Below are 14,995 nucleotides of genomic sequence, written 5' to 3'. Positions count from 1 at the left end.
TATGGGTCCCTTGCCAATTTTCCATCCAGTAGGTGAGACCCCCAGCACCACAAAGGATTTTACCTCACGTATCCATTTCTCCAGGTAGATTAGTTCATCTCCTGTATTATGGTCCTACCTTTCTAGCTGTTAACCTCTTAAAGCTACATGGCCCAAACATTTTAAGTGTAATGGACTCCAAGCTGCTTTAATTGCATTTTCCCCATTTTTCTACAGTTAAACTTTAATTCCTAAAACTAAAAATTATAATTTAAAACACTTGAACCATGATCTACATGTTCACAACAAATGAGACAGCTCAGAAAGAGACCATTCGGCCCATCAAACCTGTGCTGGCTCTTGGAAAGTGTTGTCTAATTAGCCTCACTTCCCTAGCCTATCCTCACTGCCCTGAAAAAGAATTTCCCTTCAATCTAATTCAAATAGCTGATTAAAACGCTTACAATTGGTTTAAAATAAAATTATTTCTACCAGTGGCACAACTGCATCCAGAGAGATGGGGGTAGGAGTGACATCAAGGGGCAGTTTCAGAACTTGAACAGTGGGAAGAGATGGACATTACCATGACAAGTTTGATGGTAGGAGGGCATCTAATCAAGTGGGAAGCTGGTAATTGGGGACCCTGCCACCTTTGTGCCTCCATCCTGATCAAGAGCGTGGGGGAAGGCTTGTGGACAACCTTCTTACCCCGCTGTCAATTTAGGCCCTTCATTAGCCAATTAATGCCTATTTAAGGTCCTCAATCAGCTGGTATTACCCCAGTAATGGCTGGGGTGCTCACCAGGTGAGGGTGTGGGCAGTAGGACAAGCGAACCCATGCGTAGGGGTGGGGAGGGAGAGCAAGGGATCTGGCATTGGAAAGGAGGGTGCCTACAGAGTGCTACACCCTCACTGCCGAACCCTGATACAAGGCCTGAGCGACGAAACTAGCCTCGGGTAGATCTCCTACCAGCAGCAGCCACCAGCTCCAAGGTGGTGCTGCTGTTCAACAGAGCTTCAGGCCTCTAATGAGCTGGAGCTTTTCAGTGGGTGTGACCTCCGCTCCTGGGGTCCTTGATCTCGGGAAAATCCCACTGCTGTCCTTTAAAGTGCCTGAGTGGCACTTAATTTGGCGGGTCGTTCCTAAAAAGAGTGGATGTGGGCTCTCACCGTCTCTCCAGCAGGCAGGCAAGATCCCAGCCACCTCCGTTAAATATTGCCCAATGGGCAGAATTTAATTCCCTGACCCCGTGGCAGGTTTTAGTGGCGGGGGTGCATTTAATCAGGTGGGAAGGTGTGGTGTGTGGGCCCTGCCACTTCCGCCTCCCCTCTGGTTAAATCTGTGGTGGGGTAACCTGTGGATGGCCTTCCTGCCCTACCACAAATTGAGGCCCTTAACGCCCACTTAAGGGCTTCACCCCACCATCGCTGGTATTAACCCAGGAGCAGGTAGGGGGAGGGGGAGGGGGTGGGGGGGGCAGGGTGGTGATTGCTACACAGGGAGCACAACAAGCAACTGTGCCAGGTTGTTTGTGGGGTCCCAGAGTGGGGAGAGGAATCCCTTGTTCAAAGGCACTCAGTCCCTGATTGAGAGACCCAGTGTCAGGAAGGTGGGGGTGGGGGTGGGGGCTGGGGCTGGGGGTGGGGGGCTGAGGGTAGGGGTGGGGGCTGGGGGTGGGGATAGGGGTAGGGGTGGGGGCTGGGGGTGGGGGTAGGGGTGGGGGCTGCAAAGACCCACACCCCTGTCCTTACCGCCAAAATCCCTGCACCACCATTCCCATGACCCAGCGGTCACCCCCCGAAGGGAAAAAAGTTCAAAATTTCCCAATCTCACTAATAATCAGTAATACTGGCACCAGTAATATCGGAATTCCATTCTAAGGTCTGCATGACCAGTTGGGAAAAGCTTTGCTGGTTAGCCTTCACTTCCAAGTTTTGCTAGTTTTCCACAGCCTCCCTCCCGCTATCCGTTGTGGCCTGGGATGCAGCAATGATCCTGGGCCTGGGGTGGGTGCCACATTGTCAGCAGCCACTGTCTCCGCTGCGGTGCTGCAGTTCACTGTAGCTGCCGACCTCTGATTGGCTGGCACCTCTCAGCAGGTGGGACTTCTGCCTCTCGGGTCCTTAATCCCAGTTAAGGCCCTGCTGCTGTCCATTTAGGTGCCTGAGTGGCACTGATTTCGGCTCCAGCTCTCTTAGCAGGCGGCCGAATCATTACCTCCATTAAATATTGCCCTGTGATGTAGATAAAGGCCTGAAGGTTTCAGTACATGAGCGACTGTAGTTTGGATAGTGTGCACGCTACCATAATGGTAGAATATGAAGCAGAAAGAAATTGCAGGAATGTTAGCTGATGCCTTCAGTTCTGCTTTGATCTGACTATTGTGTACCTACCAAGAGCAAACCACAGTGACTAAGTGAAATGATGCTACTTAAATGGAGAGCTAGTGTCTATATAGTGTGTTCCACAGCCACAGGACTTCCTAAAATGTTTAGAGCCAATCAGTACTTTTGTTTTGAAGTGTAGTTGCTCCTGATACAGGGAAATGCCACTCCCAATTTGTGTACAGCAGGTTCCACAAACACTAATGAGATAATGACCAGCTAATCTATTTTAGTTGAGGAGCAAATATTGGCCAGGATCTCCCCTGCTCTTTAAATAGTGCCATGGGATTTTCTACATCTACCTGAAGGAAGAAAACTTAGCATTTATTTAAAAAGTAAAGTAATCCTGCTTCAGTGCCAAGCTCACCATGTGCCAAGCAAAATGAAAAGACGAAGACGGCTTGACAGTTGTAGACTTGCCAAACGCTTGAATGAAGTCATCGGTTATTTTAGATGATAAAATAGGACTCAAACCGCCTCATAATTGTACACAGCTATCCTGAATCTTAAACCAGCACACTAAGACTCAGTCAAAATTTAATGCCAAATTATTATACAATAATTTCAGTCTCTTGCTCCACGTCCCTTAGCACCAGATCCAAAACACGACCAAAGCTCTTGGCAACACAGAGAACTTTCTCATAGCAGAGCTGAGAAGTTGGGTCTGGAGCTTATCAATTGTTTATATTTTCACTGGCATAGCTTCCAAATCTTAATTTGAGACACGTTGAGGCATTTTGGATGGCAAGGTTATTGAAAAAGAAATGACTGTGAATCAATTTTATAAAAGGGCAGCTTTTCCTATTTATACTTTGTGTCTAATTGATCAAAACTCCTGCACTCAGGCACTCAGTTCTGCCTGTCATTTCTTGAGTAGATATTCCTTCAAACTGCTCTGTACATAAGAGATATTCTCTGTCTAAAATCATTGAGTATTCCATTGTATATTTTCGATTTAAAAAATGACAATATTCTAGCATTCAGAAAAGAAATCCATGGATTCTGATTGACAGGAATGTAGACAGCAAGAACTGTCAGGTTGAAGTGGAAAATAAAGTACAAGTAGCCTGATATTATATTATTCTATTAGTAACTTGGAGGCCTGGATATAAACTCAAATCTCACTGCAGCAGCTAGGGAATTTAAATTCAGTGAAGCAAATTAATCTAGAATTTAAAAAAGAGCTTAAAGAAAAGCTAGCATCAGTAATGGTGACCACAGATCCACAGGAAATGCTGTAAAAACTAACAGGATGGATTTTACAGGGCACCGTAATTCCTCACCCACCCGCTACTGACACCTCGGTTGGTAGCCCGTCCACTGAAAAGCCGTCTGCCCTGCAGCCATATTATGCAGGTGGTGGAGCCCGCACATCAGCGCTTAAAATGTCACACAAGTGTCCCGACGTCAGCGCGCGGCATTGCGATATTTCGGTCGGCAGGCGCGCTCAGCAGCGGAACGCTCGCCCGCCATTAATTAAAGGCCTCGTTAAGCCCCTAAACTTGCCAATTGTCCAGGATTTTGAGGGGCTCATGCGAACATCGGGTCGGCGCACGGGCCCAACGGGCAGGCGGAGATTTTTTAATAACACTCACGCACTGGCAGGATATGTGGACACAAAGTTTTAATTGCAGAAAGTGTTTAAAAGTTGCCTGTGTGATTGTTAGCAGTTTCTCATCGATTTCCAAGAGCTTCTTGTGTACTTTGAAACCAGTCTGCAGACAGTAATCTTTCTCGGGCCTGCAGCCATCCGGAGGCCTCCATTTAGCCTGGGGATGGGTTCTGACATCTCCACTGGAGGCAGCTCCCCTGAGGAGGAAGGGAGGGATAGAATAGGGAGGAGGCCAGGAGTGGACAATCAGCCTCCAGGGGAGGCACCTTTGGGAGGACAGGCGCAGGCACAAGGGGCGCAGGACCAAGAGGTCGTCCAAGGTGGAAGGGGCCGCAGAAGACGCCACTATCCTGCTGCCAGGGTTTACAGGCGGCGAAGCAGCTACCTCAATATGTCTGAGGTGCAGTGCTGAACGAGGCTCCGACTGTCAAGGGAGACAGTCAACTCTATCTGTCAGATGACTGGCCCTGAGATCTCCCCTAACTGTGTGGGTGGACACCCCATGCCAGTGGCTCTGAAGGTCACAGCTGCCCTCAACTTCTAAGCCTCTGGCTCTTTCCAGGGGTCGGTGGGTGATCTTTGTGGTGTCTCCCAATCAGCTGTCCACACTTGTGTCAAGCAGGTTACAGACGCTCTGTTCAGACGGGCATTGACCTTCATCCTCTTCTGTTGGGACCAGGCAAGTCAGACACAGTGAGCCAGAGGCTTTGCGGCCATTGCTGGCTTCCCCCGTGTCCAGGGTGCTATAGACTGTACACATGTGGCCATCAAGGCGCCAGCAGGTGAGCCCGGTTCCTTCGTCAACAGGAAAGGATTCACTCCATGAACATGCAGATAGTGTGTGATCACAGGATGCTGATTCTACAAGTCTGTGCAAGGTACCCAGGCAGCTCCCACAACACCTACATCCTCAGACACTCCCAGGTGCCGGGGCTCTTCAGTGCTCCAGCCCGGCTGGATGGATGGCTGCTGGGTGACAAGGGCTATCCCCTCAGAAGGTGGCTCATGACGCCTCTTCGACATCCAAGAACAGAAGCTGAGCAGCGGTACAATAGGGGCCACGGCACCACAAGGGCTGTGGTGGAGAGAACTATCAGTCTTCTCAAGATGCGCTTCCGTTGCCTGGACCGCTCAGGGGGCGCACTCCAGTACCCCCCAGGTCGCGTCCCTGTGATAGTGGTTACATGCTGCGCTCTGCACAATCTTGCGCTGGAAAGGGGGGATGCAGTTGATGATGAAGACCTTGACGCAGTGGATGAGGCTGCACATGATGAATCCAGCAGTGGCTCAGAGGATGAGGAAGCACAGGGCGATGATGAGGGGCAGCACGCCGACCGGCTACTACACCAAGGAGGCAGGGACACCCGGGACAATTTAATCCAACAAACCTTCAGCTAGCTCCACACACATGGATCTGCAGGACCAGCATTGCCTGGAACTTCCACACGTGGCACTTAGGTGCTACACCTTCCACCTCATCAGCTGCAACTAAGGGCTTAGTACAGAAACATCAATGTCCACTCAAACACTCATGAGATGTCTATGAAACAGACAAATGCAGCACAAAGGAAACACCCTCAGCCATGGTCAGAAAAGTGGACTTTATTATGTCCAAAATATAACAGAAACGTCTCCGTTGCAAACATAAGTATTTTGTTCCCTATTCTAAGGCCAACACAAAATCACCAGTGACAAACCCGTGGAGTGCCTAACGTGCCTTATGTTTACGTTTTCAGGTGCTACGTCTAGGTGCCGCCCCATCGCTCGGAGTGGCTTGTGAGCCAGCCTGCTGACTCTGCTGTCCTGTTGGCCTCGATGACCTTGGCGGGCGTCCTCTGGCCCGTGGAGCCTGTGCTGGCCCCGCCTGGGAGGGAGTGGCCAGTTCCAGAACTGGCACCTCCCCAGTTGTCACAGCCTCAACGGATGCAACGGTCACTGGCAGAGGGGTGGAGGAGCTGTTGCCCTCATCTGGAGCGCCCTGAGAGGAGCTCACAGAGACGACAGGCAGCTGCTACGCCAACGTGAGGTCACATTGGACCTCCCTGCTCACCGTGGATGCATGGGCACCGAGTGCCGACACTTGGTGCCCAGAACATCTCCCACATTGGGAATGACCACCTGTGGCCATTAGCGCTGTGAGGGCTTGCAGGTCAGAGCGTAACCCAGTCAGAAGATTTTCCATCCAATCAAACCCCCCTCTCCATGAGAGTCGCCAATCTCTCAGTGGAGGAAGCCTGAAGCTCGGTCCTGAGGTTCATGCCATCACTTACACTCTGCCTGGATTCCTCCACCACAGAGACCAACTGAATCATACCCTCATGTAACCCTGCCAGATGTTCCCACGCACCCGGCCACTTGTCCTGCAGCTGCTGCATGGCTGACATCTCCAGAGGCACATCATCACTGCCCGACTCAGCATGTGCCTGGTCCCCTGCAGCCCTCCGGCTGCTGACGCCATCGGAACTCTCTGTCCATGCCATCTCCTCCAGCGATCGTGAAGTTCCCTCTCCACTGTGCCCCGGGACACTAGCCGATGGTAAAGTCCCCACCGAGGTGTGTGTGTCTGCGCAGGTGCCTGGCTGGCTGAAATGATGTGACGCAAGTTGCAAGTCTTGGCCCTCAGGTGTGGAGAGGGGGCTCTGGACGTGTTGGGGGTGGCCATGCGGTGGTGATGCTAAAATTAACAACAAGGACAGTGCATCAGTTAGCGTTCAGTCAGTAACACCTTTCATCCCTTTCCCCCCCAGCCTCATAAGTCGCTCACCCTTCAAGAACCTGAGGAGACGAACATTGGTGGGGTGGAAAAGAGTCAAATGGAGGCCCAAACATTAGATGCGCATACAGACAGGCTGGTCACATGGCCTCAGGAATGCCACATGGAATGTTATGTACCATTGGAGTGGGGAGAGTGCAGAGGTACCTGACCTGGATGCATTGTAGCCTGGAGAGTTGGAGTTATGGGGAAACATTACAAACACTTGCGACATTTGCCGTGGATCACAGGAGATTGACAGGTCACATTATTGACCTTCATACCGTTATGAGGGGCATAGACCGGGTGGACAGAAGGCAACATTTCCCCTTGGCGCAGGGATGACTAACGTGGTGGTATTTATTTAAGTTGAGTGCCATGAGGTTGACAGGTGAGGTGTTGAGGACCTTTTGGACAGAGTAATGTGGGACGCACTGGCTGAAAGGGTGGTGGAGGTACAAACCCTCCTAAGATGCAATAAGTATTTGGATGTGCAGCAGCGATGCCATGGCATGTTAGGCCATGGGGATAGTGGTCACAAATGGGATAAGGCGACTTTGGAAGGTGCTAGAGACGCTCATCCTCAAGGGGCCGAGGGACCTTTGTGTATGACCCACACGTCTGACTGTATCAGTCTGTGAATGAGCAGTGTTGCTGCATTAACGATTGCAGCAACCATCAGTGCTTTGGATGGTGGGGAGACAGAGTGGATGGGACTGTGGCCCTCAAATACCTGGCCGCTGGACCCCAGCCTCGCCAACACCTGCCAACCTGGCCGCCTGCCTCCTCCCCAGCTCCATGGCCTGTTCCTCATAGGTGTTGAGGTGCTGCAGCACGGTGTGCCCACCACCAGTCCGCAGACACTCCCGGCTATTGTGCTCTGTTTTTGCCTGCAGAACAGAGAAGAGGATTTATTGGGGCTGATCACTCATGTACTCTGCACGTGCACGCCGCACCCCAACCACAGTGGCCCATCTGAGGCCTCCAGCGGCTCCTGTCCACACGACTGGTGATCAGTCCCCAGAAGATAGTCCGGCTGCTCCCAACCCCCTCCCCCAATGGACACCTTGGACACATTCGGCGTCCATCACTTTGAATAACACACGGGTCTTAGCGCCCATGGCAAGGAGGGGTAACTAGGTGCGGCGCCGAGGCCAGCAGATGGCTCTTGGCCACGACACCTTGAGGCTCCCCTTGCACCATCTCATCACCATCAATAAGACATGTGTTGGAGTTCTGAGTATGTGTCTAGCTGCCTCCCCTGCAGGTTACCCCCAGACTACTCAAATACAACAAACACCAACATATGCTGCAGGGAGAACCCATCTTCTCCTCAACCACTAAGGCTGATGTAAACATGGTCACTATCTGTTTGCCCAACCAGCGTGTGCCAAATGCCCGATGCAGTAACGACACTAAGACGGGGGCGGGTCTCAAAGACTAAAGCTACCTTCTGGGTCAAATGGCCAAGGCCGACATGGTACTCACCCTTCCAGAGCGCAGCAAATCATTGAATCTGTTCCTGCACTGGGTGCCCGTGCACCGCACATCATCATGGGCACTGACAGCATCACCAACCTCCTCCCATGCCTGGCTGGTGACATAGGGGGCCTTCCTCCCCCCATCATCCGGATACAATACATCCCGAAGGCTGGTCACCTCTTGGAGGAGGACAGCAAGGCAGGTATCGGAGAATCGAGGGGCACAGTGACCCCCCGCTGGCCTCTCCTGCAGCCTGCCCCCCTCCTCATGCTGCTGTCCACTCGGACCTCCCTCTCTCTCTCATCGAGTGGCCATGGTGCACTCCCTCAAGCAGGCTGTCCGGCCACTCTTTATACAGACTGCAGGCTCCCCATTGGAACCGGCCGTCTGAGCACGCCCGCCCCCAGGACTATTTCCCGTTCCCCATGGGAGTCGTTAACCCGCTGCGGGGGCCTTAAATAGCCGCCCGGCCCATTTTGGCGGCGGCAATTGGCTGCCCACCTCTCAAAGGCAAACTTCTGGCCCTGGAACCCCCGCCAATTGGATTAGCTGAGAACTTTGTCAGTGCCAGGTTTGCGCAGTGGGCACTGCTGGGACTCCCGGAGGAAGAGGAGGTTATGGAAGCTGGACTTAACGTAAGCCCAGGGTATCGCTGGGGCTTGACTGGCGGGTCGGTGGGGGTTCGGTTTGAGAGGCCAAGGCGGGGAAAGGTTAAAATGGGGTTATGGTCTTTGGGGATGAGGGGTTTGGTTGCCTCCAATGGACACAGGAAGGAGGTTTCATCCCCCCATTCTTGCCCACCACCAGCTCATCCAGTAAAACCTGCCGGGTTAACCACTTGACCTGAGCCTCCCCTGCCGCAGGCAAAAGAGTGGTGGGGCAGAATGAGGCAGTTAAGTGGTCATTAATTGGCCTCTTAAGGGCCTCATTAGGCCCAAGGGTGAGCAGCCTGCCCGTTGCCTCCACCACCTTGTGTAAAATGGGAGACAGGTCGAGGGTGGGAGAGAAGGCTGGCGGGGGATAGGCCACGCATTGCATTTTATGAGCTACCCCCACTTTCAAATCTGCCAGTGGTGGGCAAAGGGGTAAAACCCAGCCCAATGCCCTTTAGGGAAGGAAATCTGACATCCCTACCCGAGCTGAGCTGTATGTGATTCCAGTCCCACAACAATTGTTGCTGACTCCTAACTGCCTTCAGATATGGCGTCCGAGTCACTCAGGGACAGGTGATTAACGCTGACCTCACCAGCGACATCCACATCCAGTGAGTTAGAAACAAAAGGAAGAAAACTTGGCTTCAATCAGAATGTGTAGCTTTGATCCTTTGGACATTGTCACAAACAATATGGATTGCAATGTTTATGGAATATTTCCATGTAGAAATGTCAAACTTTCTTCATCGCTGGATCATTGGAAACAATGCGCAGGATTTTCCCTTCGTCGTGCGGGCGAGGCTGGCGGGCCTGGGAACGGCCGTGAAATGGACTGCCGCCCACGATCGGGCCCTGACCGCGATTTCACGCTGGGCGGCCAATTAACAGCCAGTGTGAAATGTGAGCTGAGAGCCTCAGTGCTGCCGGGGTGGGGGCGGGAGGAGAGCGAGCGCTGAAGTCTGTGCATGTGCGGGGGGGGATTGCACACTGAGAGCTCCCTGAAGGCACAGAGCTACCTCAGGGAGCTGAAGAACTTTACAATGACAAATAAAGATTCTAAAAATAAGGAGAACATGTCCCCACGTGCGACTCAGTCACATGGACAAGGACATATTAAAAATGATGTCTAAAAATTTTTTAAAAAATTACTGTTGGAAACCTCGTCCCGCCCGTGGATGAGGTTTCCTAAAAAATGCAAAGGCCGCCTAAGCCTATTTGCCCGCCTGCCGACTGTAAGGTTGGAAGGGCAGTGAAAAATACATATCAATTGCTAGCTTAATGGCCTTACTAGGTCTCTTAATTATCAGCGGCCAAGTTTCACGCATGCGCCCGTGCGCTAACTGAAATATCGCACGAGTGTGCGATGACATCGGGACGCTTGCCTGACATCATCGCGCACTATTTCACCCCCGAGCGGGTCGGGAGTGCGTCTGCCCAGGGAACGTAACGGTCTAGACAATTTAAAAGCCATGGCATGAAGAGGGTGGCACAAAAACCGATGACTGGGCTTTCAGACACACGCAGCAAAGGGGACAAAAAGTTGGAAGTGTCCTACATTTATAAATAATGGAATAAATGAACGGATTAAAGATGCAGTCATGTGCAAACACAGCCTAATTAGGAAATAAGTATGCATTGCCCAACAGAAAGTAATTCACTGAAGTTAATTGGCAAAATCTATAAGTATATTATAGCCTGTTATAAAATTTTCCATTTTTATGTATAAGATTTTATTAATGGTGCAACACAGTTTATAACTCTTGCAGCTACATATTAGGAACATAATCTTACTAATTCATATTTCTATGCCAAAAAACGTCGTTTCTTCATTTAGCATTTTCCTTCTCACTTCTTGGTAACAAAAACTCACAGATTTTAGATGGGATTTTATTCTTTAAAAATAACAGAGTGTTATAAACAGGGGAGGGCTATGGGATGTGATTCTTATTCCACTGAATAGGTTGATCCTAACTTGCTGAGTGTTTGCCGCTTAAGGACTTGTTTGGGAAAGTAACAATATGTGAGGTGCCTTGGAGGAGAGAATTTTCATTATATGTTTGTTCATGGAATTCAGGCATTGCAGGCAAGGCCATCTCTAACTGCCCTTGAGAAGATAATGGTGAACTGTCTTCTTGAACCACTGCAGTCCATGTGGTATCAGTACTCCCATAGCGCTGTTAGGAAGGGTTTTTGACCCAGCACTGATGAAGGAACAGTGATATAGTTCCAAGTCAGGATGCTTGGAGGGGAATTTGCTAGTGGTGGTGTTCCCACATGCCTGTTGCCTGTTGCCTTTGTTCTTCTAGGTGGTAGAGAGCCTCAGTTTGGAAGGAGCTGTCGAAGGAGCATTGGTGAGCTGCTGTAGAACATCTCGTATATGATACACACGCTGCTACTGTGTGTCGGTGGTGAAGGGAGTGAATGTTGAAGGTGACTGAAAAGGTGCCAATCAAATGGGCTGTTTTGTCTTGGATGGTGTTGAGCTTCTTGAATATTATTGGAGTTCTCATATAGACAAGTGGAGAGTATTCCATAACAACCCTTACTTGTGCCTGTAGATAGTGGAAATGCTTTGGGGTGTCAGGAGGTGAGTTACTTATAATTTCCAGCCTCTCATCAGCTCTTGTAGCCACAGTATTTATATGGCTAGTCCAGTTAAGCTACTGATCAATGGTAACCCCCCAAGATGTTGATACTGGGTGATTCAACAATGGTAATGCTATTCAATTTCAAGAGGAGATGGTTAGATTCTCTTTGACTGGAGATGATCATTGCCTGAAACTTGTGTGGCAAAAATGCTACTTATCACCTAACAGCCCAAATCTGAATGTTGTCCAGGTCTTGCTGCCTATGGACACGGACTGCTTCAGTATCTGAGGAGTTGCGAATGGTACTGAACATAGTGCAATCATCAATGAACATCTCCAATTCACTGATGAAGGTCATTGATGAAGCAGGTGAAAAAGGTTTGGCCTAAGACACTACTCTGAGAAACTCCTGCGGTGATACCCTGGTGCTGAGATGATCAAACTTCAACAATCACAACCATCTCCTTTTATGCTAAATTTTCCCCTTATTCCCACAGACTTCAGTTTTGCTAGGGCCCTTTGATGCTACACTCAGTCAAATGTTACTTGAATGCGAAGAGCATTTACTCTCACCTCACCTCTGGAATTCAGCTCTTTCGTCCATGAGTTTCACACCTGATGCATTTGATGCTAGTGTGTACCTCCAGACCGGTGTTGAAACAGATTTAAGAAATGCTCACAAATCCACCTGTAGTTCAATTAAATTCTTAGACAGTGCAAGTTTAACAGTCAACAACATTTTAAACATTTAATTTCCATTTTCTGGGAGTGAAGCTCAATGTCTATATGTAGCCGTACATGCCACTGGAATTCTCTCATGGACTCTAGTAAAGTAACTCCAGCCAGGGAGCACAAAGTGCTGTTTAGCTGCAGAGCAGCCTCAGACCACTGACCATATAAGTGGTGCTTGGTTCAGATGATAATGTCAATGTACAATGTGGAGCTAAGCCATTATAAACCAGGAAGAACAAAGACTTGATTATTCATTTAGTGCTGAGTTAGCGTCTCTGGGTTAGGATATGTGTGTGGTGTGTTCCTAAGCTGACATTGATTCCCTTGAGTTTGGGAATTAAATCATGTTGGCCAGGATTCTCAGTTCGGGTTGCTCTCCTGATGCCCCTGATGGAAAATGCAAATGTGTGGATAATTTGTCGGCATCAGTGTGGACTTGGCTGTGTCGCTGCTATGGGAGATATCCAGTCAACATCAACTATCTAAGCTCAAAGCTGCATTACTGGACCCATATCCCAGTCACATGTGCACTAGCAGACATGTATTCTTGTCACACATACACTAGGAGACATGTATTTGCGTCAGACATGCACTATCAGGCATCTATTCATGTCACACGTGCACTAGCGAACACATATCCCAGTCACAGATGCACTAGAGGATGTGTATCCCAGTCACATGTGCACTAGCGAATGTGTATCCAAGTCACACATGCACTTGTGAATGTGCATTTAAGTCACACGTGCACTAGCAGATGTGTATCCCAGTCACACGTGCACTAGCAGATGTGTATCCCAGTCACACGTGCACTAGCAGATGTGTATCCCAGTCACACGTGCACTAGCAGATGTGTATCCCAGTCACATGTGCACTAGCAGATGTGTATCCCAGCCACACGTGCACTAGCAGATGTGTATCCCAGTCACACGTGCACTAGCGGACCTGTATCCAAATCACAAGTGCACTTGTTGTCCTCTATTGGACTTCAGTCATGCAACTTATGAAGGTGTGGGGGTTGGGGGGGGGCGCGAGTTTAAAAGCCCCACACCTTTGCTGAGGACAATAGGTTACCAGAAGGTTCAAAGGACTGTGGCCTCCCGGGAAACAGTTTACCACACAATGTGTTTTGGTGCCTTTAGGAGAGAATTGGAGTGGAGCTGACAGGAGAGGGAGAGCAAGAGATAAAGAAAACTGAAGGGATACAAACTGTTAAACGAAGCCATTGTTTCACAGAATCATAGAGGAATTCAATCAGCTTTCCTAAACTGAGGAAAGCAGCAAAAATCAGCGTTCCCAGAGGAACTGGCTATAAAAAAATAACACCATTCAGTAATCTTCACACAACAGGCTGCCGTACAGCTGAGTCTGCAGTTGTTCACAACACAAAATTAGGCTAAATCACATGGGACTTCACAGAGATGAATCGCAATATGTTAGAGGTTTAACAACTTTCTTATTTGCTCTCTAATGATCTACATTTAATTTGTGCTGTAGTTTCCTTATGTTTTAATAACTCAAACCTTTTCAATCGTCTGAACCAGTGTAGAATTCTGCACCATCCTAACTTGTTTTATTTTTTTGTTGTTTGAAGGATCACCGATTGTATCACTGTGCAGATGTGTGGAGCCGGGACACTCAAAAGCTTTAGGGGGGGCAGCTAACAGCCACAACTTACAAGTACTAGGGAAGAGTGAGTTAATTAAAGTAAATAAAACCATGTAGTTCAAATCTCAGATCCAATTGATTTGAGTGCTACTTTCAGAGAAAAACAGGAAGTCTGCTCGAAGGTTAATTTACTGGAAGTATTTGGCAAGGGCCAAGTAACGGAATTGAAGTAACTTGTTGGGTTCTGTAAACTAAAGGACTAAAGTTTGACTCAAAATATCAGAACACATGCAAATTGAACAGGGAATGTAATGTCTGTAAACACATTCACGTATCTGAGTGTGAAGGGCAATATTCCTGAACTATTGGCCCCAGCTCAAGACAAATGGCAAGCTCATTAGTAACTAATTACAATAAACTCTGCTACACGAACATGTCTTCACTTACAATGGGTCCCTCATATCTTGGAAGTAACACTGAATGCCAAGTCCTTTATATCAATCGCAATGAAAGTTCAACTTCAGTAAGAAAAGTATCTTAATATTTATCCAAATTTAAGCAAATGCTATAACTTTAAAGTTTTGTTCCAATCTATCAAACTAGAAGTAAAAATGTTTTGTTAATAAAATGTATTCACACTGACAAATATGGATTGAGAGTTGTTCTCCTGAATCATTAAAGCTCACTGAACAAAACATCTCCAGAAATCTCTGATGTTTTCTTAATACATCCCATCAAAAGTGTCAGTAACTATCATAAAACCACAAACATTTGATACTAGAAACGTTTGGTGAGTTTTTTTGTCCTTTTAGATCAACACTGTCGAATGTTAAACTTGCAGCAAAATGCATGCTTACCACGAGTCTCCAGAATCTGTCTGCTTCTTCCTAAATGCAGTCTCGACTGATAGTGCCGTATGTTTTTGTTATGTTTCAGTTTGTTTCTACTCCCTCAGACTCCATTGGAGCAACAATACATCCTTTATCTCCCAGCCAACTCCTTAAGATTGAATCCACACCCCCAATTCCTCATGCACAAATTGCCATATTTAATAACGTTTACTTCAGTGAAATAAATGCATTCTTTCATCACTGCATTCCCCACATTCTTTCCAATATTTATGCATCATTTCACCAAGAGTCATTCTGGCTGCTACCTATGTCCCCAAAGGTTCTGGGTGAGGGATATGCAATTCTGTGGAGACTTA

At 48.6% G+C, this 14,995-nt stretch overlaps 1 protein-coding gene across 1 annotated transcript in view; it reads right to left on the bottom strand.

Moving 5' to 3' along the window:
* Positions 1 to 14,777, bottom strand: part of prelp (proline/arginine-rich end leucine-rich repeat protein) — a 32,674-nt gene extending 17,897 nt beyond the window's left edge. Inside the window, exon 1 of the mRNA XM_078546287.1 lies at positions 14,646 to 14,777. The gene's annotated coding sequence lies outside the window, so the exon portion shown is untranslated. The remainder of the gene's footprint in view (positions 1 to 14,645) is intronic.
* Positions 14,778 to 14,995: the final 218 nt, after the last annotated feature.

The sequence above is a fragment of the Cetorhinus maximus genome, chromosome 8 (genome assembly GCF_964194155.1).
Source record: "Cetorhinus maximus chromosome 8, sCetMax3.hap1.1, whole genome shotgun sequence".
Classification (NCBI taxonomy): domain Eukaryota; kingdom Metazoa; phylum Chordata; class Chondrichthyes; order Lamniformes; family Cetorhinidae; genus Cetorhinus; species Cetorhinus maximus.
Note: the sequence above shows the minus strand (reverse complement) of the source record. Positions and strands in the feature narration are given on the sequence as shown.